The following is a 27,081-nucleotide window of genomic DNA, read 5'->3' on the forward strand; positions in this document are numbered from 1 at the left end:
GTTGTTCAGGTTTTTTTTTTTATGCATGTATCATTACAAGCAGGTGTTTAAGTATCTCGTAAAATGAAGATGCTCCAGGGGTGTGTATGACATACTGTTTTAAAACAAATCAGTTGCATTTATAGTGAACTGCAAAATAGGGGCTTTGTAGCTAACAGGAAGGGGGTGATTAGAAGAGACAGGAGGAGGGCTGATTGGAAAAAGGGCAGTTTGAAATTTGAATTGAAAGGAGTGGGGGTGGGGTCTGAGAACAAGAGGCAGATGTGAAAGAATGCATGGCTTCTCCAAGACAAAGCTTTTGGTTATCCCTCTTGGGCTGTTAGAGGGTCGCGGGAGAATAGAGGAAGAGTTGGGCTTTTCTATTAAAAGAGGTCTGGGAGGGTGAAGGGGGGGTTTGGGGTGTCTGAGAATAAAAGGACTTGAGTGGGGGAGGGGATTCGAGTTACAATAAAAAGATTGACAGCTTGCAAGTCTTGCTTGACCCTTGAATTAGCCCTTCTGCTTTCAACAAACTCCAAGAAAGAGTTGGGATGTTAATTGTCAGAGAACATCACAGGGATGCAAAAGAGGCCTGGACATTCATCCATCCTCAAATGTAAATCAGTGCCAACGGACCACCGCGTGTTTGAATCGGAAAGTTGTTTCTATTGGTTCTTCCCAACAGCAAACATAAATTCATACATACTGTAAGACCCCCGCATCACCAACTTCGAAAGGACTAAACTACCCGCGGACTCAGAGCTAGGACGCCAAACACTCAGACACTCCCGCGGAAAGAAAATGATTCTCCCCAGAATAGATTGTGTCCGTGCTTCTCCACAGCTGAAGACGTACGAGTACAATATGGAAAGCGGAAATCAGAAAATTTGCACTCCCGAGGACAGAGTGGACTGTTGATCAGATGAGTCTGGAGCCCCGCTGAGCTCGATATGGGGCAGGGAGGAATCATCCGTTGACCTATTCTGCAGATGGAATGATTGAGAGCAACCCGGGAATGGCATCCTCCCAAACGCTGTGTGACTGCTGGTGCCCCCCTCCCCTCACCCCAAACAACGGCCTTGACCAGAGATCACGCAAGGGGAATACCAGGGCCAACTTGCACATAGTGCAACAGGATCAGATTGGGGTGTACAGTGGGGGTGATGATGTGAAGCAACAGGGGGTTGGAAAGTGGGACTCTAAAATGGAAGCAAGAAATAAAAGAAATTAGAAGAGAAAATTTGCATTTAAAGCTTTCCCAAAGTATGACAAGACATTGCAGTCGATACTTTCTTATACCATCTTAGCTAATTTGAATTTTACTTCTACGCAAGCATCAGTTTCTGAGGCACAAACAATTCCACGACAGAGCCTATGACAGCAGCATGGTGCTTGTCGGGCTCATTGCTTTTGTGTTTGCACCATTCATCAATTTTATGAGCCACTCAATTCATTGATGATCTGTGCTTCCCACTGATCAGGACATATGGCTATGAAATAAAGCAATCATGAGCCATTGGTTTAAACAATACAATGTATAATACTGGAACATCTCAACAAACAAAGAGAAAAAGTTTACCCAGTCCAGGTAGACTTTAGTAGACAAAACAGCAGCAAATAAGTGAAAATGTGGAAAGGTGTCCGCTGTGATTCAGCCTTATCACTTTCTGTCTGAATATATATATTTGACATCCCTAGCTTTATAATCACTTCAGCAATGCACTGAAAATCCTATTAGTGCCGCCAGACACCTATACCTGTCCGTCCACAGGGATTATCGCAAAATGATTCGACACAGCAACAAACTTGTAATGCAGGTTCGATAAATCCGAGTTGTAATTTTTGATGTTTAACTGGCAACTGAAGTGGATTATCCGGAAGGGAATTTCAAAATGTCATTTCCACTTGCTGATAGCACAAAACTATTCTTTCAGCTCGCTTGAGATAAGACTGATTCTGCCTGGACCATTAAGCGGACTTTTTGCCAAATGTTCCCCGTGTCTGGTAATTACTAGGCTGACATTAATACCGTAGGATAAATAGGAAGATCATGAATGGAAATGGGCATTTCATGGTGATAGGAGCTGCCAATCAAGCCCAATAGGTAGTTGATCAGCCATAATTCACCTTGAAATACCCAAATGTATGCAATGCCTATAGAGTAGACTCCACTGGCCAGAAACCCAATTCAATTAGAATGTGCACATAAATGCTCTGCCTGGTTGTTGATCAGAGAGTACATTAGGACACCATAAAAGCAACATTTACAGTGGGACCCAGTTGGCCATGGCTAAATGAGTGCAACCAAATTGACTGAACTCGGCTGTGTAACTAAACACTACTGAAGCTAACACAAGAAAATCCGAATATATATTTTCAGCAACTGAGTCTCATGTCATTCGATTAAGGCTCCGATTACTCAATATTGCCTATATTTAAAAACCTTTATTGAACGGCAGTACGAGCTTAGCCCTGTTTCCCCACAGCCCGTCATTGATACTGTGATAAACCGTGAGAAAATAGATACGTTATATATTATAGAATAAAGATTCTTTTTTAAATGGCGCAAATTCTCATGGCACAATAACTTTGCTGCTGTTGCCACCAGGATCATAGTGTGAACGCAGCCTAACAAAAAGCGAGGTCAAAAGTCTCACTGCTTTCGGCCTCACCAAAAATTTGTTTAATTCTTTATTACCATGCCCATGTTTGTTAGCTAAAAAGGAAGCAAGCCCTTTGGTTATATGCGGCGTGGTTTTACTGTACAATAATAACGCCGCTGTATTTACATGAATGTGCACCAGTAAGCAGCTTGTGTGACCCTCTCACCCCCTCCTTATTTCAAAATGAGCAGCTGCGTGGTTAAAAACACGGCTCTGTCTTTGTATTAAGGGCCCAGCATCAATAATGCACTGTGATCGCCTGGCAGTATTAAACAGGATTATTAATTTTTAAAATAGAGGACAGCGACATAAAACATGTACAAGGTAACTGAGATGATGATGCTGTATGATGGAAGCTAAAATAAGGCACAGTCAATGCCTTTGTTGGAGATAAAGGGGAATACTGGAAATCCACCTAAAAGTCTTTGTAAATTCTTGACTCAAATATAAAATAGCATAAAACCATAATACATGTTGTTTGTGCCAAACTTTTTATTGCTATCCAAGTGGGGAAAAACCGAAACATTAATCACCACTATAAAATACACGACAGCAGCTTTGCTAAGAAATAACGGCTGCTGGGGTTTTGCTATTCATTTGCGTTTCCGTACTTAACCTTCTTATAAAATCATAGAATGACTAATCATAATAGATGATGAATAAAGACAGAAACGTGTCAAAGATAAAGGAAACATGATCTGAGTTGATTTTGAATTCAGCAAAGGAAGACTTATGCAAGTTCAAGTGATTTATTCATTTAATTGTATTTTATTTTGAGGCATGTTTCCTCTTTTACGGTCAAATTCCGCAGCTTCCTCAGAAGCAAATCTTTCAGCAAGATATGGATTACCTCATTGGTCCTAGTGCTATTTTGTGTACGTGTGTCAATGAAATGTACGGTATTCCAAAAATAAAAATAGTGTGACGGGGTTAATGAGTGCAAAAGCAATCCATGCAATTGATAGTTGAAGCCCATTACATTAGTGACAATTGCATGTAACAATGATGCAATAGCACCTTTGGCTTGGATCCACCTCCTCATGACATGATAAAAATAAACCTGATGCTAATCGTTGTATGTCACTCATTCTTGAAGAGTGCCAATTCTTTGAGATTAAAAGCTTCCACCATAATTTGGCTGACCATGACTTGGTGTCTAATTGATGCTTTTAACCTTCTGCAGTCCAGATGAAGGACAAACGGCCAATATAATGTGTGCCACATTAAGTCATTTAAATAGAACAAAGCAAAAAGATCTTACACTGTACCATACGATGTGTGGGATAACCAAACAAATGACTTGGTCTTTCACGTACTTATGATGGATGAGCTCTTCCATGGACCATGCAAACTTTGTAAGATTTTAAATGCAGTCAATAATGGAATTAATTCAGTCCGTGTCAATGAAATCCAGCAGACAAACTCATTAGACCAATTACATAAGCGAATAATTATTTCAACAGCAGCTACTGTGGCCAGCTTCATTCCGGCATGTTAGAATTTCTGCCATGGCACGGCTGTATCTATTTTAAATCCCAAAGACAGCATGAATGCCTTCATTAGACAAGGGAAGCGGTATGTCAACCCAAAACCCGGCGTGGCTGTGTCTCATCAGCAAGCACATGCACACACACATGCACACACACATGCACACACACACGCACACACACATGCACACACACAAGCACACACACACGCACACACATGCACACACATGCATGCGCAGACACACACACACACACCAAGAGGTCGGTGTCGTATTTCGTAAATGCAATCACCTGTCAGTCCTAAATCAAAGCACCCGGACAGGTAATGGAGCTCGTTAAACCTCGTGAGGCTATATTCAGCTTTGTGTTTTACTCCAAGAAAACTACACGAATAAAATAATATGTGTGGAAAAGATGCATTGCATTATTTTTTGGAGCAAGTTGGAGTAAAGGGCAAAGCTTTGATTAAGTTCAAGGTGAGAGGATGAGAAGTTTCCTTAGTTGTTCATTAGCATGTGGACAGAGAGGTGGATTGTGATGCAAACACGCTCACCCCACCAACCCTCTATTTTAATAATTAAAGTTCTACTGAATTCAGCACTAGTCTGCTTACTGTACAATGGATTAGGCAATTTAAAAGGCCGGGAGCCATGGCAGATCCAATGACGGTTCCAAGCTTGGAGAGAAGTTGTCAAGCACATATTGAAATTCATGACATGATGAAAGTGGTTGCTTCACTCCGCTTGGCGCAACACGGCTGAATGACGGCAACCGCAATAAAGAAATATAGCAGTTTAGGTGTGTAGAAGAATAGATACCCCCTTTCTAACATTATTCAAGTATAATTGAAACACATTTTGCATTCATGGCCTGTCTTATCATCCACAGTTGGACAATCACTAGTGTTACACCTTGTGTGTGTTTAATGTGTTTGCTTCCAGCTGATAAGCAAAAGGACTAAGTTTTTTTTTCCCTTGCAGTGAATAATTTTCAAGGAAACCAAAGACACAAGATGAAAAGCTAGACGGGACCGCAAAGTTGTGTGCGATAAAAACATTCACTAAGGAAAATTATCTGCTCTCACTTTGAATACCAAAGCGATTCTAATTTCCAAAACAAACTCTGAAAGGGAGAACAATTTCAGGTCGCACCTTTTGAACCACCTCCTGTGAATGCGAATGAAGTCAAAATGTGACTATAGTTACTCTAGGTAGGTATCTGTATTGATAATACACTAAAGTGTTATAGTCACAAATGCAAGTTGTACGGAATCATTGCATCACAGATAAAAACTCACTTGGAATGTTATAACAAGGTCACATATTCTCCACTTCAGAATTACATATTAACCTGGAGCATTGAGTCCAGTGGAACATACTTTCACAGGTCGGCCAAATAACTGGCCAAATAATTACATGCACTAGTCCCTCCTCGCATGTGGCTCAACGAGGTCAGTATATTGCAAATTACAATTGTAATAACAAAGACATATATATGTATATATATATATATAAATAAGGCTCTCAACAACTCCCATATGTAGAGCATGTTTTCCAGCTGCACAACACAAACTGGTTTAATGATGCAATATAAAAGGAATGGCTCCAGCCCTTTAAAGGATCTGTCACTGCAATTTAAATTTACATACATTTTTGTTGGTTTTAAGCGGTAACACATTGCCACTTCAAAAGAGTAGCCTACTAATAAATATTCTTTCTCTCCACCATCCATCTTTGCCAAAAATATCCAGAGCATCAATTAGCACTTCAGTTTGGGGCTATCACTGCACGCTCTACTTGCATGTGCTCTATTACCACAGCTTCATTAGACATAGCTATCTGGGCACACTTTTTTATTTTTACTTTTTTTAAGTATGTATGTACCGAGGGAGTTATTTGTCGGTGATAGCAGAATATAGTGCATTTATCTTCCCCAAGTTACAGTATGGCCGCAACAAGAACCCTCCAGTACGCACAAGAAACTCAGGGGCCGCCTTCGGTGAGAGAATAAAAGATCCCGTGAACTAAAAGTGAGGAGGCGTTGCAATGTCGATTCTTCTCACCATCGGGTGTCTCGTAGCTACATTTACAGAGCTTAAGGTTCTCTGCTTCAGCATAGGTGAAATTATTTTGCTAAATATGCTAAATAGGAAAGCAGCTCACCTCCACTGTCAGGGAGATGTTATCGGGCAAAGTAGGAGTAAACTTTTCCATCCTGTGGGCAGGTCTTGGTCTCTACAGAAATGCAGCTCTTTGTCTGTCCGCGGGCGGGCTGGACCTTTTTGTGATGGAAATGCCTACAGAAGCTCCATCCTCAGCTCACTTCACCAACTTGGAGTGTAATCAGCTCAAACTGATGAATGATGCCACAAATGCCACCAGCTCTACTTTAAAAAAAAAAAAAAATCCACCATCTTTTTTTTTTTTCTCCAAGTCTCGTTTGATTGACCTCTTTATGGTCATTTTTCATCAGCTGATATGGACCTGCTCTCATCACACTGCTGAAGCACTACTCAAGTTCAAAGAGAAACGGCATACTGGACTCACATGGAGTGCCGTATGACAGATGGATAGCAAGAAGTAACACACGGTAGTCGTTGGTGGACATTAAGTCGAGAGAAAACTACTTGCCGCATGAGAGTGTGCCCTGAATATTTCATATATAATTTTAGATTTAATCCGTTATTAAGACCACTCCTTGTCAAAAGAAATATCTGTGGTCGTAAAAATAATATTAAAAAAACGAGTTTTAACAGGCTGCCTGGCTCATTCCTCTTACGTTTTCCCTGTTCGTCAAAGTTGAGATTTCCGATTTAAGTTTTGTTCAACTTTCAGCTTCTGCAGTCAATGCAAGTGATGTCATGCAAGCTGTGATCGCGAGATTACAATTTCCGCATCCCGGAGCATTCTGGAGTAAGTTGATTTTACGAGCAAAAATAAAAGGGAAGAGAGAAAGACAAAAGGATTTCTCACATAGTGTATGGCTGTTTTTTGTTGGATGGCTGATTCTTTTTTACATGCATTGAACAATGAGAAAATGAAATATTTTTATAGCATTTATTTTGTCCATATTGCATTTTGTCATATTGGTCGTTAGAAAGTGAGTGTCCCAGTAACATTGAGGCAAATTGGTGGCTCCCTTGTACACTGTTAAGTGCTGAAATGTCAACGATCCCCTAACCTTCAGAACCCAGGAAGAAAATACACATAAAAAAGAAACAAGCATAAAAAGACCACCAATCACGTCTACATAAGCACTAGCACATTTATTATTATTATTATTGCTTTACTATGTCCAAAAAGGCTAAAGAATTTTGCATGTATTGTGAACTGAGTATTGACTGATTGGTGTGTCATCGATCTTCAGAGAGAGAACTAATTTGGGATTTTATGGACACTTTTTACAGCTGCATAAAAACAATCTGTAAAATGTTAAATTACTTTTCTTTTTTTTTTACGATTACCGATGCATGCCAGGAGAAGCTAGAAATTTCATCGGCGCTCGTCTTCCGACAAAATGCAAGGAAGAGCAATGCTCCATCTTCACAACATGCTGGCAATAATACTATATCGCCTCGTGTTGTAGAAATTGTTTTTATTATCTGAAAATACAATTGTGTCATTTTTTTTTATTAGCCTTGAACGAATTAAAGGTAAACTATTGCACACAAATTATTTCAACATGGAAATATATCCAAGTAAATTAAAATATGATAGAATGGAATTGATTTCTTTTTTCGTCTCTGTTCAAACAAGTGTGTTCTGCAGCCTGTACACACACACACAGAATATTAAAAAGCAATAAGTGAAAGAAACAAATGTGTCTGCACCGAGGGAATGTATGACTAGAATTATTGGGTGGGCCAGTCAGCATACATGAACATTTCCTCTGCACTTGCCAAAAAAGATCAGAAGTGTCAATATTCTCCTTTCCAATTTTCATGATTACATTCATGAATCATTTGACATCTCTATCAAGCCAATGCCGACCGGAGGTGAAAGGTTACTTATCACCAATGTTAAGGATGTTTATTACTCAAGATCCCCCGCAGCGTAGGTGGAGAAGCTGGAGCCAAAAAACAGCAGTCCATGCCATCGGGACTGGCACAGCTGTACAAGCAAGGCTAAAGCTGGGGGAAATTAGCCCCCTCCCCGCACTCCCACACACTCCTACACACAATGTGTGAGTCTACGCCATTATCACACATATCGCTCAATGAAACGCGCCAAATGTATGTCATTAGTCTGAATCTCTTCCAACTGAACAATAAGTACTTTTTGTGTCAGAATGTTTGAAAAAGACCAATTTCAGCTATTTTAACATAAATCATGCAAATAAAATCCTAATGCCTTTCACTACAATATAGAAATATTATAAATTACAAAGAAAAATGAAGCAGCAAAGTTCGATGAAACCCGATAAAATGAGTTACTGTCAAGACTGCAAGGACGATAGGTGACACCCAACATCACACACTGCAGTAGAATCACAAAATGTCTGCTGCTCATCTAGTTGTTTTGATAATACTGAACAGAGTGACACACAACTGTTATTATTATCATGCATTTTAGTAAAACACAAGAAGGTGGAACTCAACAACGTAAAATAATAGCCAATACATATTTTGGGTAAAGATTTTGAGCCAGAACTCAAATTTGTAGAGTTAACAGCAGTTGAGCATATATAAGCATTTAATGCTCTTTGCGCGTGTGTGTGTGCGTGCGTGCGTGCTAAGGAGGTCATGGATTTTCCATCCGCAGTAACAAGGAGGGACAACCAGCTTTAATATTACTCTCCGGACTGGTCACTTTATATTAAGCCAGCTCTCTCTTGTACCCTATTTTGTTTTACAGGCAGAGATTTTACACTTCTGCAAAACTACAACTCAGTCCTTAGGGGCAACAATTTCAATTCAGTTTTTCTTTTCTCTCTGCTTTGTCTTCAAGAGGTAAGAAACTCATGTCGAGGTGACCCGTGATAAAGCCACGGCAGAGATGGGCGAATCTGCGGCGGCTGCTCAGCGGGCGGCACAGAGCGAGGTGCTGTGCGCGGGGAGAGAGCAGCAGGTGCAGCAGTGACAGTTGCCGTGTTGTCGCTCGGCCCACACTGTAGTCAAGATGAGGTTCGCAGATGTAGCCACTCAGCGAACGCCTTTATTGGCTGCCTCAAACAATGCATCTCTGTCAGGAACAACTCCTCCTCAGGCCATTTTGCACTGTGTTGGTAAGACAGCACCAAGCGGAAACTTTATTGTGACACACACGCACGCACATTATGAGCCGCTACAGCAGCATTATCAGAAAGGCTCCCGCTAGGACAACAAAACAGATTCAAACCAGAGCATCAACATACAACATGAAGGACTGACATGTATGTACTATTTACTCCTGTAATTTTGTTCATACACGCTTTCAACATTAGCTGCACAAGATAAAATGTATTATAAGTAGTATTTGTTTAGTATGATAGAATGCAGACTAAAACTACAATAATAAACATTAAACGTAACATTATGTCAAATAACTAACTAATCACCATTACTACCGCAAAAAGGTAAAATCTTATTAAAGCGGTTAATAAAGCGGCATATTTTTTATCACCAGGTATATTTTGATCTTTCTTCTACAAGCCAGTCAAAAAACAACTTCCTGATCAATCATCCTAACTTTTTTACAATTAGAGCGACCCATTTTGCACCCGCTGAGTCTGCGCTTTACCCCCCCTGCTAGTTTTCAATCATGCACAACATTCTAACTGTACCCAGAAAATTAAAAGTATTTTTATTTCTTTTTGGAAAGAATTCCAAGCAGGCCCCTCTAAGCAGCTCAGAGAAGAACATATCAAATATGATATGATGATAGTTTTACGGTTTCTGCTTTCTCAATTACTGGAAAGAAGCTCAACGAGGGCGGTTAATTCATATGCAAAGACATTATCTGTGCCCAGAGTGAAAAGGAGAAGAGCAGGGGAGGGGTAGAGGGGGGACGCACGGTGGGCCAAACTTATGAGCGTGTGAGGCAAACATAAACCTTTTTTTGGTGGCCCACACATGGAGCGCAGTGTGAAGATAAAAGCAGCAGGTTCCATGATTCACTGCAGGAAATTAATCGACTAATACTGTTCTCTCGCTCTCTGTTTCAACGCCAAAAAACCCACATAAGAAGCTCATTAGAGGTGATGATGGACGTTTATGCTCATTCTCAAAATGTACACAGATTCTTTTTTTTCGTGAGTGAGCAGCCTCCAGTCCCATCTTTCCTCACGTACACCCCCACCTCCCCGCAAAAAAGGGCGCCTCCTGTCAGCGTGAGCAATCATTATCACATAATTTCATTGTTTTTCCACCCCTCTACTGCGTTTGATGTCTCTGGCATGGTAGCAATTGAACAGATAATTATTTTGCTGATTAGCTTAGTTTTTTTTAGCAACTTAGCAGACTTGTGATATTGTGATATTCCTCTGAAAGTCCCAGGCCAGACGCTCCACTCCATCTGACTTGGCAACTAAGCTACAGTGCGAGAACAAAGCTCCAAACACAGCCAAGCACACGCCGCACGACACAATAGTTACTTAGCAGACCTATTCCACTAAACAGGCACATATGAAATTAAATGTGTATTATAAAAAGTGAACAAAAACTTTTAGTGGTCTGGTAAAGTTCGAAACTGTTTTATTGTATTGCAAACTGTTGTTTTGTTGATTATAAAAGTGTCTGATTGATGTTGTGTGTTAGAAGTATTGTCCAGTGGAGCTAATTTTAAAGTATATTTCTCAGATTAATTTAAAACAGGAATAACAAGGTAAGTAGCCAACCTAACTTCTGATTACTTTTTAGATTAAGATCATTTCATTTGATTGATTTTGTGTCAATAATGAATTGATATGATTCATGCTGTGTGTTACTAGTACTGTTCTGTAGTGCTGGTTGAATTCCGTATCCAATTTTTGATTGTTTTAGATAAATCTGATATTTTCCTTGGAAGTCATGCATGTTAATTGCAAACACAAACTAATCCAACAGCAAAAAAAAAATTTAAATGTGCATTCCGTGAAATACTCAACATTAAGACGTTGAATTCTATATTTTTTATTGTTATATAGTACATATATTCCCCGCCACACACTTTTTTCACTTAATTTTGATCTGCGGCTAAGTGCAAGAACCATTTGGAAGACATTTACATTCCCAAAATTAGTTTGCGCTCAATAATGTGCAACCGTAGCCACAGCTTATTCTTTTAACCTTCTTAAACATTCTTAAATGCTAAAGGCGGTGAGTCGAACTTCTTTCAGTTGCAATAAGTTACAATAGTCAAGGACAGATATATTGCTCTACCATGTTTATCCACACCATCCCTGAACAACAGCCCGTGTCCTGTCAGCGGAGGGGCTTTTAAGTGCTTCGCTCTCTTCTAATCCAGCCGAGACATGACTCCCTTTCCCTGGCAGACGCGTGCAGATCCCCCCTTTTCTCCCAATGCACGCCTTGCTGGTGGCTGCTATGGCGGAGCCGCAATAACTGCTGTTTGCTCACAGCCTCCCATCTCCTCTGACATGCACAAATTGAATATTTTCTCCAAACAGTGTTGCAGCTGCGCACAGATAAGCACGAGTCTTATTCACATACACCGCAAAAAGAAATGAGAATGTTGGTTTGTGTCCATTTCTTCATTCTTGCTTCATATTAAACCAGCAACAAAGATTGATCAAATTAATGTCTGTGATTACAATTATTTCTTTATTATTATCATCATTAAAAATATTATATTTCTTCTAACCTGTCATTCATCCGCTGGCCTATTTCGTTCCCCTTCTGTCCATATGATAGGTGTACCAATACTCAGTTTTAAATCATGCACAGCGTTGTGAAAGCCAAGCATGTGCGCAACATGTCGTAAAATAAGACTTACAACCACAAAGTGGGTCTGTTTGTGTGTGTGTGTGTGTGTGCAATGCATTGCACTTTGCACTATACTATTTCACAAAAGGCAAATACGGAGCCATCTAACAAAGCTGAGGGAGGCAGCCATATTGATTCTCGTCATCGTAGTTGAAATAGAGCCGTTGCAAGCTATCCTAGTTCGTGTCTGAAATTATTTCGGCAAACGGGAAATTTCTTCAGCCCGCGAATAACCTTAAACCCCCCCTCCCTCGTTGCACTGCAGGGACTTTTGGGAAGTGGAAACAAATGTTTGGTGGTGGTAGAGTCGGTGCGCACAGTAGCGCACAGTGTTTTACTGATTAGCAATCGTAAAATAAAACTAGTCACAAGAAAGGGAAGTACTTGAAAGAGCGCGCACCTTCAATGCTTGCCTTTCTTTACAGCCTTGTTTATTCCTTTTAACGGCGAACAGTTATCCACCCAGCATGACTCCATGTAGGAAAAAACCCACAAACCCACAATTTATATGCCAGAATTGGCAACGGAGTGTAAATCAAAATGAGTCCACTCCCTATTCTATGTATCCTCCACTCTACTCGCTCACGAAAGAAGAGCCTTACAATCTCAACACAAGACTGACTGAGCGGAGAGACAAAAGAAGTCCGAGCATATTTGGATGGTCATCAATGAGGATTTGAAAGCTCTGCATGCCTACAATGCGACGCTTGAGATCACTGAAGGAAGAAAACATAATTTTCTCATCAGCAAAAAGACACAACAGCAAGCAAATGCTACCACCAGTCCTAGCCATTCAATATTAAACCAATCACAAATGACCTTAATAAAGCCAAAGCGCAACGTGCTTGACGCGTTATCATCATTTAAGGTTTCAAATAAAAGGTCTCTTTGCGTAAGCGATTCATCAGAAGAAGCCGATCTCAGTTGCTGTCTATTGTATAAGAAAACAAGTGTGGGATGGGCAAGAAGGAAGCATCAAGCAACAGCCCATAATGTCACAAATTTTGACGAGCTCTCACTCTCTCCCTCCTTTTTCACACTCACTGGCGAGAGTGTAAAATTTAAAAAAAAAAAGTTGAGAAAATGGATGTGAGACACTTCAAACAGTTTGGAGGAGAAAGCCCGTATTGATCCATGGCTGGACATAAAATTGGTGAAAAGGGTTCTTGATAGACAACATAAAAGAAATGTATTGAATAATATACTAAAATGAAAAATGACTACTTTATTTATTTATTTATTTATTTTAAATCGACCTACATTTTTGGCCTAAATTTACCTCACTGGTGGTGAGTCACAATGCAATTTTGTGAAGCTTTGCACACACAGCACAACACAAGAATCACTGTGCAATTTTGAGAAGCTTTGCACACACAGCACAGCACAATCGGTTGCGACATGGCAACGTTACAGCCGAGAAGCTCCAAAATTCAGAAAACATTCCTATTGGTAGCCAATTCCAGTGTGATTATGGATGGAATTTGAAGAAAAAAAAAGTCTTTAAGAGCTGCGAATCACCTCTATGGGTTAGGTTAAATCAAAACCATAAACAAATTGCATTCGTCCGCATAAAGATTTACTTTCAACTCATGTTTTGTTACTTATCTTTCAATCTGTATTGATTAATTCCTAAGAATCCCCAAATGATCCAAACTGAATAGTCACTTTGACATAAAATGTACATCAATCTTTGCATTGTGCGAAATAGACTTGCACTCACGGACCAAATCACAGCATCATTTTCATACTGCACAATTTAAAGCAGACCATCTGCCGAATGCGCGGCTAAATTTGACCAATAATTCAATGATGGATGACCGAGGAGCGCTGCTGTGCTTCGGGGGGTGCCATGCATCACCGGCCCCGCCGCGGCGTGCCGCTCACCCAGCTCCGGAACACATGCATTCAACCCTGTGCCAAAAATTAAAGTAGATGTATTTCTGCATAGACTCCAACAGCCACATTTATTTATCCATTTTGCCTCATTTCGCTGACATTTACCAGCCGAATGGACCACGCCGCCCCCCCCCCCTCACCCAAAAAGTAATTATTACATTGGCTAAATTTCTCCACTTTTAACCTCATGTCAAAACATGTAGCCTCTGTCCAATTATAAAGGATTAGTCATTGAATGTGGTAAAAAAAAATACTTCTTAGGTCACAGCTCCACTAGAAATCCCCCCTGAATTTAACAAGAGGATCAATGGATTTGTTTAAAAAAAAAAAAAAAAAAAAAGGAGGTAGTTATCACAGAACTGAACTAATAAGAAATAAATGTTTTCGCTGATGCTTCCATCTCTGAAACGTGGCCGCACATCTGTTGCACAAGGATTTTCTTTCTGTATTTTGGAGTTATCCGCTCGCAGTCAGCGTGTGCCCGTGACATTTAAGCTGCTAAAATACAACTTGCAAAAAGCTTCCTTTAATTGAGTCGCAAACACGCGATGGTGTGTGCGTGCAAAAGTGGTAAAAGTTGCCACCAATTAAACTTAAAAGTCATCTCTCAATTAAACTGCACGGAAACTTACCTTGCAGCAAAACCAGGTGAATAATGTCAGAATTAAAAAAAAAAAAAAAAAAAGAATAAGATGATAGGGGGGTGTCAGATAATGTCTGATAGGGGGTCCTGTAAGGGTTTGCAGGTCTGAGGCATGCCTTTCTTCATGGAACTCAGGCTGGTTCTCAATCGGCGACAGGTTCTCTTCTCATCCCAGCCGTGCCTCTCTTCCAGGGGCGCACTTCCATTGCCAAAAGCCGCTCTGGCCGCTCTAGTCAATACCTTTGCCGGGACCAAGCCGACACCATCAGTTCTCTTCTGCACCGAAACAAAAAAAAAAGTGTCAATAGATGATTGGTGGCTGGCTCTAACCACGTCTTGCTCTCCGTCCGTGGGCGGAAAGTTTTGAAGCCGAATCGGTGCCCAAGCTCATGGAACAGGAGGAACAGACGTGCAGCAGACTTCCAGTAAGCAGAGCCAGCCAGCCAGTGCTACGGCCGGGAGCAGACTGCCGTGTGCGGGCACCCACCGAGGGCAGGCGCGGCTGGAAAGCCTGGACTGGATCTGTCGGATTTGGACTGTGTGGCGGTTGCAGGACAAGCTGCAGGGGCCTTATTTAGCTTGCCATCTTTTTTTCTATACTCTGAGGGAATTCAAATGAAATCATAGAGAGGATGTTATCAATATATTGGCTCTTTTTTCCGCTTTGAGAAGCATCCTTTGCTTTAGTGTGCACAGTGATGTGCTACCGTGGGCAGTCCTGTTGAGTCAACCAATGAAAACGAAGATTTAGTCTCCACTGTCATATTACAGTGGGGGGAAATCATAACCACTGACACAAAGATACAAAATGAGGCACACCAATATAATCAACATGATATACAATAGAGAGTATATGTCAAAATATCTGCTTTTGCAATGGTTGATTTGATAAAAGAGGGGTTGATTTGACATCTACCTAAGGGGTGCAACAAAAACAGATTTTAATAAAAAAAAAATCTGATGTCATTGCTTTGATGTGAAATCTAACTGGAATGCAAACATGCACCACCCACGAATGAATAAATCAATAAATAAAACCTAATAACCTAATTCTTTCGAATTGTCTTAATATTGATCTTAATTTCTCACGGCTGGTGCTTTTGCGGGTAATACAGCTTTGTATTAAAAATCTACTAAAATTTAATTTGTGTAATATTCAATTAAGCAAGGGACTCTATTGCTTACATGAAACAAATGGAGGTCAATGCACAAGAGTTGCATTTTTATGTGTTGTGATGTGGTTGAGGAGTTCTCTCCTAAAATATTCTGAGCCAGGCAGGACATGGCTAAGCACCTGGCTTCAATAAAAACTGCTTTTCACCCACTGTGGGGAAACGTGAAGTTGAGTCATGCTCACCAGGTGAAGGTGAACGCAAGCAAGTAGCTGACTTATTTTTATAAGCATAATTTTACATAATAATACATGCCTTTTTTGGGGGGGTGGGGGCTGCACAAAAAAGAGAAAACAGATGTAATAAAAGGTCACCCAGTGGCAAGCATCCATAGCAGGAAAAATGTTTATTTATAAGCACAGACTAAAAACACATGTGGTGTCTTTATGGCTTTGTTAAACAGCAATTTTGTATTCATACAAGTGTGCAGTCCAAATTGCCAACAGAAGGCATTCCTTTGAAAAGATAACTCAATGTAACCATCATGAGGTGAAGACAGATTATTATTACAGAATTCACTCAGTAATATTCTTCTCATTTCTAACGTGTGCTGCATTTGTGCTTTTATGTGTTATATGAGTCACAAGTGTTTGAGTTACAGTCATCTCGACGTATCTTGCAAAAGGAAGCTATGTAACGCAAATTGACGCTTGCTAACTACAAATTACACGAAGCGTATATTGTGGATAAAGTTTTATCATGTAGAAATTAGCATCAATTTCATGTCAAAGTGAAAGGCAGTAAGGTTTGACATTTGCAAGAAAAATAAATCTGCTCCACGAACAAGAGTTACAAGGTCATAAAATTCCGTATTCTGCACTTAGTTTTGTGCGCCAGGAGCAATTTTACAAGATCAGAAGTTCAAGGGTGCTGAGCTCACAGTCAGGCATGATACATTTAGGTGTTTTGTACATTTTAATGTAATTTCATTCTCACATTTATGAGAGAGAATCATCATACCTTTAGGGATTTTTTTACTAAACCATCACATTTGATAAACGTTATTTAAATGTTGGGCCACAGTAAAAGAGGAGGAGATTGGTCAAACTAAATTATTATAACCATTGTGAATTCTGATGTAACAACTCATTTTGATACAGCAGCACCTCTGCATACTTGTTAACGGTATGTTTTTTTTCTGGAATAAGATTACAGCCCATAGTGGGCATTAATATACTCAGAATGGACCTTGGACTTTTTTTTTTTAGATCTTTATATGAAATTATCACCCAAACATATAAAATATATAAACAGAAACTGATTTTTTGGAATACATAAAGTAATAAAATATTCTCTGTGATTCCATCGCTCTCTGAGTCATAAAGTTACTGGACGTGCAGTCATTTAGCACCTTGATTTGCATATATTACGTGACGCAATCAATGTAAAGGGCCTTGAGATGCCTATATTGTGCGCATTAAGCTTTTTATTTGGCTTTTATGCCACAAAAGCCAAAAGTGAGTGTCACTCACATAGAACAGCCAACAAATTATCATTTTAGATTTACTATATTTAGGTTTTGGGCAAGGCAGAATTTGGCATATGCCAGTCTCCTCTGTTTTATTGGCAACTTGGGCTCAAGAGCTCTGTTACCTCACAAGGTGAAAAGGACAAGAAAATTGGCAATTTAATCAAATTCTTTTTTTTTTACCCAACTTAAACGCCATCCGCTGGGTATGTACGACATTCCATGACTCGCCCGAACTATAAAAATCAAAGATGATGTGTGTTTGTTTGCTGACGAGTAAAGACATAGCTCCTGTTGATTTTTTTTCCCCTATTGTCTTATCACGTGGAGATAATGGCAAATGTCATCCCCGGTGAGCAAACATACCTCCCAATTTCTCATGTGGCTCAAAGCCTGGCTCTTAACCTTGAATTGTTCCATGAACAATGCTTATTGGTTCCTTCCCAAAATATTTGCACATGATTGACATCTCAGGCACACATGACCAGTCACAGGACTGCAACTGCGGCTGACCCTGATAAATTAGAGCTCAGTGGCCAAAGGTTTTGGTCAGATTTAAAGTTTCAGAGAACAAGTAACAAAGGTTCTTACAAGCATCACAACTTGTTGGTCCACTGATTTCATTCTTTTTTTTCTCCTTTTATATTATTCATTTTATGCACTACCTTGACCCATGTACTCGTGTTCCTACAGAAGTAGAGCTAACTGGTTTGCATCGAAACATCGATGTGTGCAGGATATAAAATGTACTCGGCAGCACACATGAATAAAAACAGTCAGTTAAAATAGCCTCTTTACTTTTTCAATGCAGATAAGCATCACCGTTGCGCACAATTGCAACATTTTCAGCCTTTGGCATGACTTGGAATGAAATAAAGGTAGATAGCAAAATGCAAAAACTTTAATATAATACTGAGAAGGTCATTGTGTGCTCGCATATTGCTAGTAAACAAATTATGCATGCTCTAAAAGGATTTTGAAGGTTGGAATAAAAGTAACAGTAGATCCTTTGGTAACAGTATAGTATAAATGGACTCCTCACTTTAAGGGAGTAGACTCACGTGAAAGAAAGGTAAAAAAAAAGTTCAAGTCTAATTATATTATTTTTACTTCACGTTTTCACTGTTGAATGCTACCAATGCTTTGAAATTTGTCCATCATAGAGCAGAACATGGGATAGTTCAATAATATAAATGTATATTGCACTCTATGAATGTTTGTAGAAATAAATTCCTTGAATGCATTAATATTATTGGCATCATTTTTTAAATTATATTTCCAAGACACTTCTCCGGGCTGCAGGCACAGCTATTGGGGGGGGGGTGGCGGTGTTATGGTAAAGAGAACAAAATGTTAATGTAGACTTTATTATACAATGCTTTTTTTTTTACCCTTTGCATGAAAAAGAGCAAACAGATTTTCCCGAAGGAAAGTTCCTCACATTAGCTCAACATGGACTCTCCTGGTATTCACGCATCAATTTTGAAAGGGTGCCTTCAGTGATCTTCTTGGATATATCAAGATCTTGCAGTAGACTTTCAATCAAAGAAGTCTAGTCTCAGCACAGAGGCGAGTTGGTTAATATTTATGTAGCCATGGGCAACCATGCTACTTGGAGACTTAACCTTACTTCTTCACCTCCACATGGAGCTGCCCTGTTTTTGCACGGGTTGAACTGGACTTCCTTTGGGTTAGCAATAGGCTCTGTACAGGTTCACTTATTATTTATTTTGTGTGATTTAGATGGCTTTTTGGAATCAACCCATGAGAACAACTATGAACTATTAAATTTAATATGGGCTTCAGAATTTAACAGTTGACAGAATATTTAAATCTTCTTATGTCGCAATCTAGTCGAGCAGAACCTCTACGGTCAAACCATTCAATGTATGATACTTACCCTGCAATTTGCTCATGTTGATAATCAATTGTTGCCAGGAATTAATGAAAAGAGAAAAAAAATCAAAGTCAAACTGTCATCGTCATTAACCTTGTCAAATTTACTGTAAAGTGCAATCATGGATTTGATTCTAAACAGAAGTCACAGGTTTAAAGATAATTGCTGAAAATGTGCAAAGTCGTAATACACCGTTATACTGTTTTTCATGTTGCTCGGATTTTTCGGGCCATGGCTTAAGAAGCTGCCCTGTGCCACTTGAGCATTCAGCAAGAGTCACCCCCTCCCCCAATATTTAAGAACTTAAACTGCCCAGTGACTTAATCAGGCGACTGGTCGGCAGTCACATTAAGTCGCTACTAATAAGTAAGTTGGCTTGTGTGCTTGTTTCATGATTACAGTCCACAGTAACTATTCATGAGGCAAAAATCTTTATCAAAGATCAAGGTCATCAAATATATATTATATATATTCTAACGATTTGGACCATTTTAAGTTAAACAGGGCCTCCAAATTATTAAACAATTATTAGCACAAATGTAACAAGAAATGAACCACTGTTCTACAATTGCCAAACATTCGGATGATAGTATTATGTATGATTTATCCCAGGTGAGTCTGTTGACCTCATATACCTTCCTGTTAATATTCTTTGTTTCTCTTCTTCTCTTAACACGTCTTGTTGTTGCTGCTCCTTTCTGAATAAGTGTCACAAAAAGTTGAAAAAGATTTGCAAAGTGTTATACACAGTGTCAGACCGAGCGCTGAGGTTTTGCATAACTTTACAGGTCTTTTTTTTAAATTTTTTTTTAATCAAATTCTAAATCTTACAACCTTGTGGCATTCAACCGTCTGCTGAAAATAATTGCCCAAGCATTTCCATATTACACAGAGTGACACAAACTGATTTCTTCGAGGGTGTGTTAATGTGTTAATGGACACCTGTCTTATATGTGTGGGGACAGTTTGAGCTTTTAAACACTTTTTGTTGAATACGATCATTTAATTAAGTGACAACGGGGTGGCACGCATATGACTGAAATCAATAATGGAAAAACAGAGCAAGACTTCAAAGTGTCCTCTGCCTTCAAACTACTTCAATCAATAAAGACTTCTTTGTCTTTTCTTGCTGGTTTAATTAAAATGGACTCAAGATTGGCGGCACGAGTAATCAACTTCTGTATAAACATTAAAAAGTAGATTTAGAATAGGTATACGGTATAACATATGATCAAATCAAGCCCCAATGAATGATCTCATGATTGTGCTCACATTTCAGTTATTTAATCACTCTGTCTGTTCAAAATGCTACGCTCCCCCTTAAAAGAACCCAGGGCTTATAATTGACCCAGCAGACAGGAAGTAATTAAAAAGAAGTCAAACACATGAGAGGTTTTGAGATCAAATTTGAGCGAAAAAGCCAGGTTCACTTTGGCCATGTTGGGGCTCTGGCTTGCACAACTGTCAGGAAAGTTGACTGTTAAAATACCGCGCTGCATAAACAAATCATCGTGTTGTGGTGTAAACATCGTAAGGCTTCTTACGACTACATTCTTTAATCAAACGAGCTGAGAAAGTTGTAGTGGAACAGCCTTTGGCTCTTTTGACGGGTGGGCTGAAGTATGAGGCGCATGTTGGTTTAAACAAGAGCAAGGGAGCAAAGAATATACATGAAGAATCTCTATTCAAATGTTTTGTATGGAAACTTAGGCAAGTGGAAACAGATGTGCTTCACTTGTGACCTATAAAAAATGATATATGGTCCCCAGTAATATGGTTCAGCAGAGGCCAACAGTTCCAATTTGCTTCATTTTGCCATGCTATAAGTCTGTCTTGTGGAAAAATGGACATATTTTTCAAAAGATGTGGCATTTTCACTGTAAACGCAGCCCCGCGCTCTGTGTGCTTTGAAATGATTGAGTGAGACACCCATTCACTCACAAGTGCAACAAGTAGAGGGGGGGAAAAAGACAGGCACTCTGTCAAAAATGGAGCTATCATAATTAGAATTCAACAAGCTGATGTATTATAATCAGGAATTATAAAACATTGGCCAGCAAATGAGAACATCTGTAAGTTTTCATCCTCTCTTGCAAGACTTTTGAAAGAAATCTGAAAAAATAAACCAGCATTTTTTCCACTGGACAGTTACTCGTCAATTTTCTCCAGACTTGAGGATCAATATCCACAATTGTTACCACACGACAAGAAGAATGTGTAAGACTACAACGTCATGCCAAAAAAATAATGGACCAATCACATTTACTAAAAATAAATACAAAAAGTCTTGGCATGACTAGAAATTAAAGCTGAAATGGCAACTATAAGAGAAGTCTATGCTAACATTGCTCAACTTTTATGTTGTATTTTGCAAACTACCGTATTTTTCGCACTACAAGGTGTTTCTTTTTGCCCTGCGGCTAATAGTCCAGTGCGGCTTATCTATAGATTTTTTATGACATGTGATATTGTATGATTTGTGCATATTCTCCTATATATGGAAATTAAACATTAAAGCACCTGCGGTTCATAGTCTAGAGAGGCTTATATAGGAACAAAACAGGATTTTTCCCGAATTTTAGTTGGTGTGTCTTTTATTCAGGGCGGCTTATAGTCCAGAAATTACGATCATTGAATCAACAGCACTTCTGTAGGTTGCAGAAAAGTAGTGCAGCCCATTTTTGTGCAATTGCTTCAAGGCAAAATAAATAAATAGGTCCCTTAGAAATAAGTGAAAGGGATCATACTATGGATTTTCTGGACATGGTTGGCAGGCCTAACCCTAACCCTCAATCATGCCCCTCGTACACATGGTATCAGTGTGCCTTTCACATAAAACCAGGCAGAAGTGGAACATTCTTTCATGTGTGTTCACAAAGCAGTTGCCACTTTATTCATTTAAACCATTAGTGCCAATGTCAATGCCAGCGTTTGTGATTGTGACAAATGCTTTTAACACAAGGGGGTGTAAGCTGCAAGTCTCGGGTGTTATACTTAAGTGTTAAACTTTACTCTCTGGTAGAGGCTTCCAGAAACAAAGATGGCATTCTGTCTCTGACAACAAATTCACTGGTATACTTACTCCTAATCAACCCTGGGTGGTGTCTTCATTTCATGAAATGGACTTTTTTTTTTTTTTTTATGATTATTGCACATTGTCCAGGACTATGTTCCTCAGACCCAGTGAGAAATTACGTAAAAATCTAATATATAGTATATAAATTTTTTACATGAGTGAATGCTGAACAGTTTAAAAGATTATTTGAAGCATTATCAAAACAACTCTGCTGCTGAATGACAATTATAGTAGATATAAATAGTCTTACTTGAACCATGCAGTGTAAGCAGTGTTACTGGTTAAGCGCTGTAAGTTCAATTTGCTGAAAAAAAAAATACATGTGCAAGAAAATCTTATTTTACCTGTGGTGACCATAATAGAAATCAACTTTCTTAGTGAACTGTGCAGAGGCTAATCTGTCTGCGTTAATACCCTCTCGTTTGAGCAGGAAACAACTTCAATTGTTCTCCCTAATGAAGATGAATACTGCACTGCAAAGACAGTGGACAATATGTGACCTCAGTAGTCCCTTTAGAGGTCAATAATCTTCTAGAATAATTGCCTGAAATTTAATTGAGGCAAAATCTTACTGAAGCATTCATCATTGTGGACAGACATTACTCCCTTCAATTTTGGATTCCGATTAATTCGACCAAATTAAAAGTAACTGCTTTGTCAAAGTATAAAGGAACACAATTATAAGTTTTAAGTACATATAGCTTATTTCCATAAAACATTACTGTTCCAAACACAGAAGGTGATCCCCAGGGTTTAAAAAGGAATGATACAAGCTATAGATGCTTGAGCTTATTAGCAAGTCAACAAAGTTTTGTTCAAACTTTTGCAAAACAAAAATATACGTGCTTGTAATCTCTGCTAGAATGGACGGTATCAAACATTTTCATTTACACAGTTAAAAGTCTGGAATGAGTCACTCTAATTATTGAACTTAATTATTCCAAAAGCAATCAAATAGTTGGCTTGATTAGTAGCGTCTTCTTGAGAGAATCCAAGAGTGGAAATCGTCATGTAAAGGAAGGGCATCTCTTCATTTCTGGGGACAATGCAGTAAATTGTTCTGTCCCAATTTCTCAAGAGATACTTTGTAATCATGGCTAATTACTGTTGCGTGGTAAATTGCGAACAGAACAAAGTTGCTGTTCCTGACTTTGAGAAAAAAAAAAGGATATACATGCAAAAATATTCATGCTTCCCTGCTTGTCCTTCTTGTCAATATGTACTTACTTACTGGATGGATGGATGGATGGATGGATGGATGGATGGATGGATGGATGGATGGATGGATGGATGGATGGATGGATGGATGGATGGATGGATGGATGGATGGATGGATGGATGGATGGATATGTTTCTTTTTTTAGTTTTAGTTCATCTGGTCACTGATGCTTTGACCAGCTAGTTGCAATAGAATGTTTAGTAATCGCAGAGACATGATCTCATATAAATGTGTCTGCATTTGTTTTCAAATAGAGGACATTTGTACGAGATGTTGGGGTTAACATAAATACCTGTATGAAAGCAGCAGAATAAATAGGGTCAACGTGATGAATGCTATAAATTTTCCAAAGGCAAAAGAAAATGGAAAAAGGAAATGTGCAAGGGATCCGATCCATATTTCAGATGATGGCAAAGGCTGGCCATGTATAACCTAACGCTGGGATGTTTGATTAACTGTGTTAATCATTTTCCATCTGCACTGGGACCCTGCCACTGCCTTTTGATTAAATTCTGACTAGTCTTGCATTGTTCATTAGATGTACTTGTCATATAATTGACTGCCTTCAGGCATAGGAAATATACATTTTTATCTCTTGATGAGAAAGTGTTTTAATATTATGCCATTCACTTTGCATCTGTCAGTGTTGTGGGGAAATGACTTTAAACGTCATTATCTCGGGTGGGGGCGGTTGTCAGTAAGTTGGATATTTGATTTTTGGACATGAAAATTCAAGGGACTTTTTCATGAGAAGGGTTGTCACGGGTGTTTCATATTTTGATCTCTTTACTCCCATAAGTAAGAATGGTCTTTGTAATGATTTTTAAATTACAAGACACACAAAACCAGGATTTTTGTCGGCAAACTCCAGACAAAAAGGCCGGTGAACAGTGAAGGAGCAATTTGTATTTATTCCTTCCATTTTTTAAGTGTATTCATATTCATAAGTCAAATTTTCATTTTTGAAAACTAGGCAATACCAGGCCTTGTTTGCAACTGTCTGTAGCTCCTGCTTGTTATTGCTTACATTTCCCTTCAGTTTAGTCTTCAGGAAGTGAAATGCATACTCACTTGGATTCAGGTCAGGTGATTGACACAGCCATTGGATGATACCCAACTCTGTTTTTGCAGTATGCTTCGGGTCATTGTCAGTCTATATTGTGAAGTGTCGTGCAAACAGCTCTGAAGCAATTGGCTGAAAATGATCAGAAAATATTGCGTAAAACACTTCAGAATTAGCCCTGCTGCTTTTGCCATCATCATAATCAACAAACACAAAGGAACCAGTTCCACTGACAGCCATACATACAACCAACAGCGTTGACGTGGCACTAAAACAAACATGGTACTCTGTACTAAAACAGCAGAATCTAAAATGTTCCCTTCCTTAGTTTTCTTTCTATTTTCCATCGTTAATATGCTGCGGTTAACATCCTAATCTGTATAGCTACAAAACTAGTCACAAATTCGTGATGAGATTAATCAGAGATAAACGATTGTTGCGATTGTATGATTTACCTTGTGCCCTAGCGTGTCCTCACTGCTCACAGATTTTGTGCATTTGCATAACATCATGGAGTAGAATGCATGAATAATACCTTTTCATTATGAGGTCTTACTGCCATCCTTCCTTTTTAATTACTTCTCAGCCCGAGTGAATCAAATCATAAAGTTGTCAGCCTTCACTAAGAACTCAGACCTGCAGCGATAATGACATCTGACTCAAGTGACAGCGCCATGCTGTGTTCTTCCTGAGGTTAAGGGGGTGTGACTCCAGGCAGATCAACATCATATTTTCTCCTGGCATTTAATACAGCCTTGTTTGTATGGGTCCTAATCCACAAGCACACCAATTTGTATGCATATGTGTCACATCGTGACAGACGGTTGTTTCCTCAGGTACGAATTTGACAATATGATATATAGTTGTAGGTCTACCACTTAGCTGACAGTATTGAATTTAGTTTTTTTGTTTAGAATGCTACCTTGAAATACTGTCACATGACAACTCATCTGCGCATGCGTGGATAATTCATTCAATCATAAACAATGAAATATTTTTCCATCAATGACTTATATTTACATGGTTCTACAAGGACGCTCTCAGGATGTCCTTGGAGTGTCACCGCTGTCTATTGTCACCACTATCCTCCCAGTCATGTCTGCAAAAGAAATTGAAATTAGTAAAACAACTACTAGTCACATCAGTTGCAGTGACAGAATCCTAATTCTCCAGCCAAGCTGCAGCAGCCATGAAGATCACAGAGGAGCAGGTTGTACAAAGAACAATTGGATTTCAATACGGATATGAGACCGAAAACCAAGACCAAAATCCAGATTGCAAGACACCATCAAGAAAGACGTAGGAATGAGCATCGAGCAACTGAAAGAAGCCGTAAACAACAGGGAAGCTTGGAAGGAACTGGCTTAAAGACTATCCAAGGGTCGGATACGACTGAAATGATGAAAAGATAAGAAAGACTGCTGACAGAAAAAAAGCCAGTAATTACTTAAAACTGACAAGGAAAAACTGTGTAAAGTTGCTGTTACAGTATACATGGATTGGGGACAAGTTGGGTAGTGACCCAGCAGAACCAGAAAACAGTCGTGCGGTGAAAAGAGCTTGCTGGCATCGGGCGGAAAAACAAAACACACAAAAAAAACATTAATTACTTTAATAATCTTGACTTACTAGCTCAATTAGTCATTCCATTTCTGTTTCTAATACGCAAGTTCTCTGTTTGTAATATGCAAGTCCTTCATTCATAACAGGAGGGATGATCGCATAGATTATATGGCATCACCAGGTTTTGCACTCCTTGCATGAGCAAGCATACAAAAGCACAGTGTGCCATTTCAGCCCATGTCTTTGAAATGCAATTTCCCAATATTGAACAAATTTGTCGAAATACGTGTTTCCAATTCCTTTGGTGAAATTTGAAAATGGGTAGCCATGTTATAACAATATGAAGGAGAAAGACAACATTTGATTGAAATGCTTTGAGAAAGTTAATATTTATGCATGTGGGTGGTTCTCTCCAAATTAGGAGCATGAACCCATAGGTCACTGGTTTGTCATGGTAAACATAAGCTCTTGGAATTGAGTTCACGAGCTTTCCCAGCAAGGCCACCATGTGGCAAAAGCTCAGTCACCGCTGCATTCTTGTGTGTCTTACTATTAAGATCCAGTGAATACCTCAACCACAATGGTCATGTGGTCAATGAGGGGGCTGCAGTGGAAGCAGCTCAGACTCAGGCAAAAGCTGAGCACTTTGGAATGGATTTATTAAGTCACAGCTGTTGCGCAAAGAACAATGAAGCAAGGACTGTTTGAAAGTCTGAGTAGGATTGGTGAGAAACAAATCCTTGGATGTCTGATAGCATGCAGTTATATAATAATTTGCTTTCTGAGGGCTGAGTAATTATTGATGTTTTTGGTCCAAATTATAGTGGAATTAGAGACAGGAAAAAATCGAAGAGGCTTCATCCCACTTTTTGTTCAGTACCAATGTGACTACAATAAAAAAAAATATATACCATGTGAGCCACAGGCTGAATATTGTGTGTTACTGTTTAATAAAAAGTCAACTCTCCCCAAAGGGTCTTTTTTATGTGGACACACGCACGTTACAAAACCGAGTGAGGTGATGGCTTATTGGACGACGTGAGCACCGGTCCATG

At 39.2% G+C, this 27,081-nt stretch overlaps 1 protein-coding gene across 34 annotated transcripts in view; it reads right to left on the bottom strand.

Moving 5' to 3' along the window:
- adgrl2a (adhesion G protein-coupled receptor L2a) overlaps window positions 1–27,081 on the bottom strand; it is a 107,324-nt gene that overhangs the window by 70,788 nt on the left and 9,455 nt on the right. For 15 of the 34 annotated variants that reach the window (XM_037248830.1, XM_037248827.1, XM_037248826.1 and 12 more), the window contains exon 1: window positions 14,558–15,232. The gene's annotated coding sequence lies outside the window, so the exon portion shown is untranslated. Of the gene's footprint in view, window positions 1–14,557; window positions 15,234–24,471; window positions 24,596–27,081 lie in introns of those variants that run through there. The other 19 variants (XM_037248835.1, XM_037248834.1, XM_037248838.1 and 16 more) reach the window with 6 other exon arrangements.

Source organism: Syngnathus acus, chromosome 4 (genome assembly GCF_901709675.1).
Source record: "Syngnathus acus chromosome 4, fSynAcu1.2, whole genome shotgun sequence".
In the NCBI taxonomy this organism is placed as follows: Eukaryota; Metazoa; Chordata; class Actinopteri; order Syngnathiformes; family Syngnathidae; genus Syngnathus; species Syngnathus acus.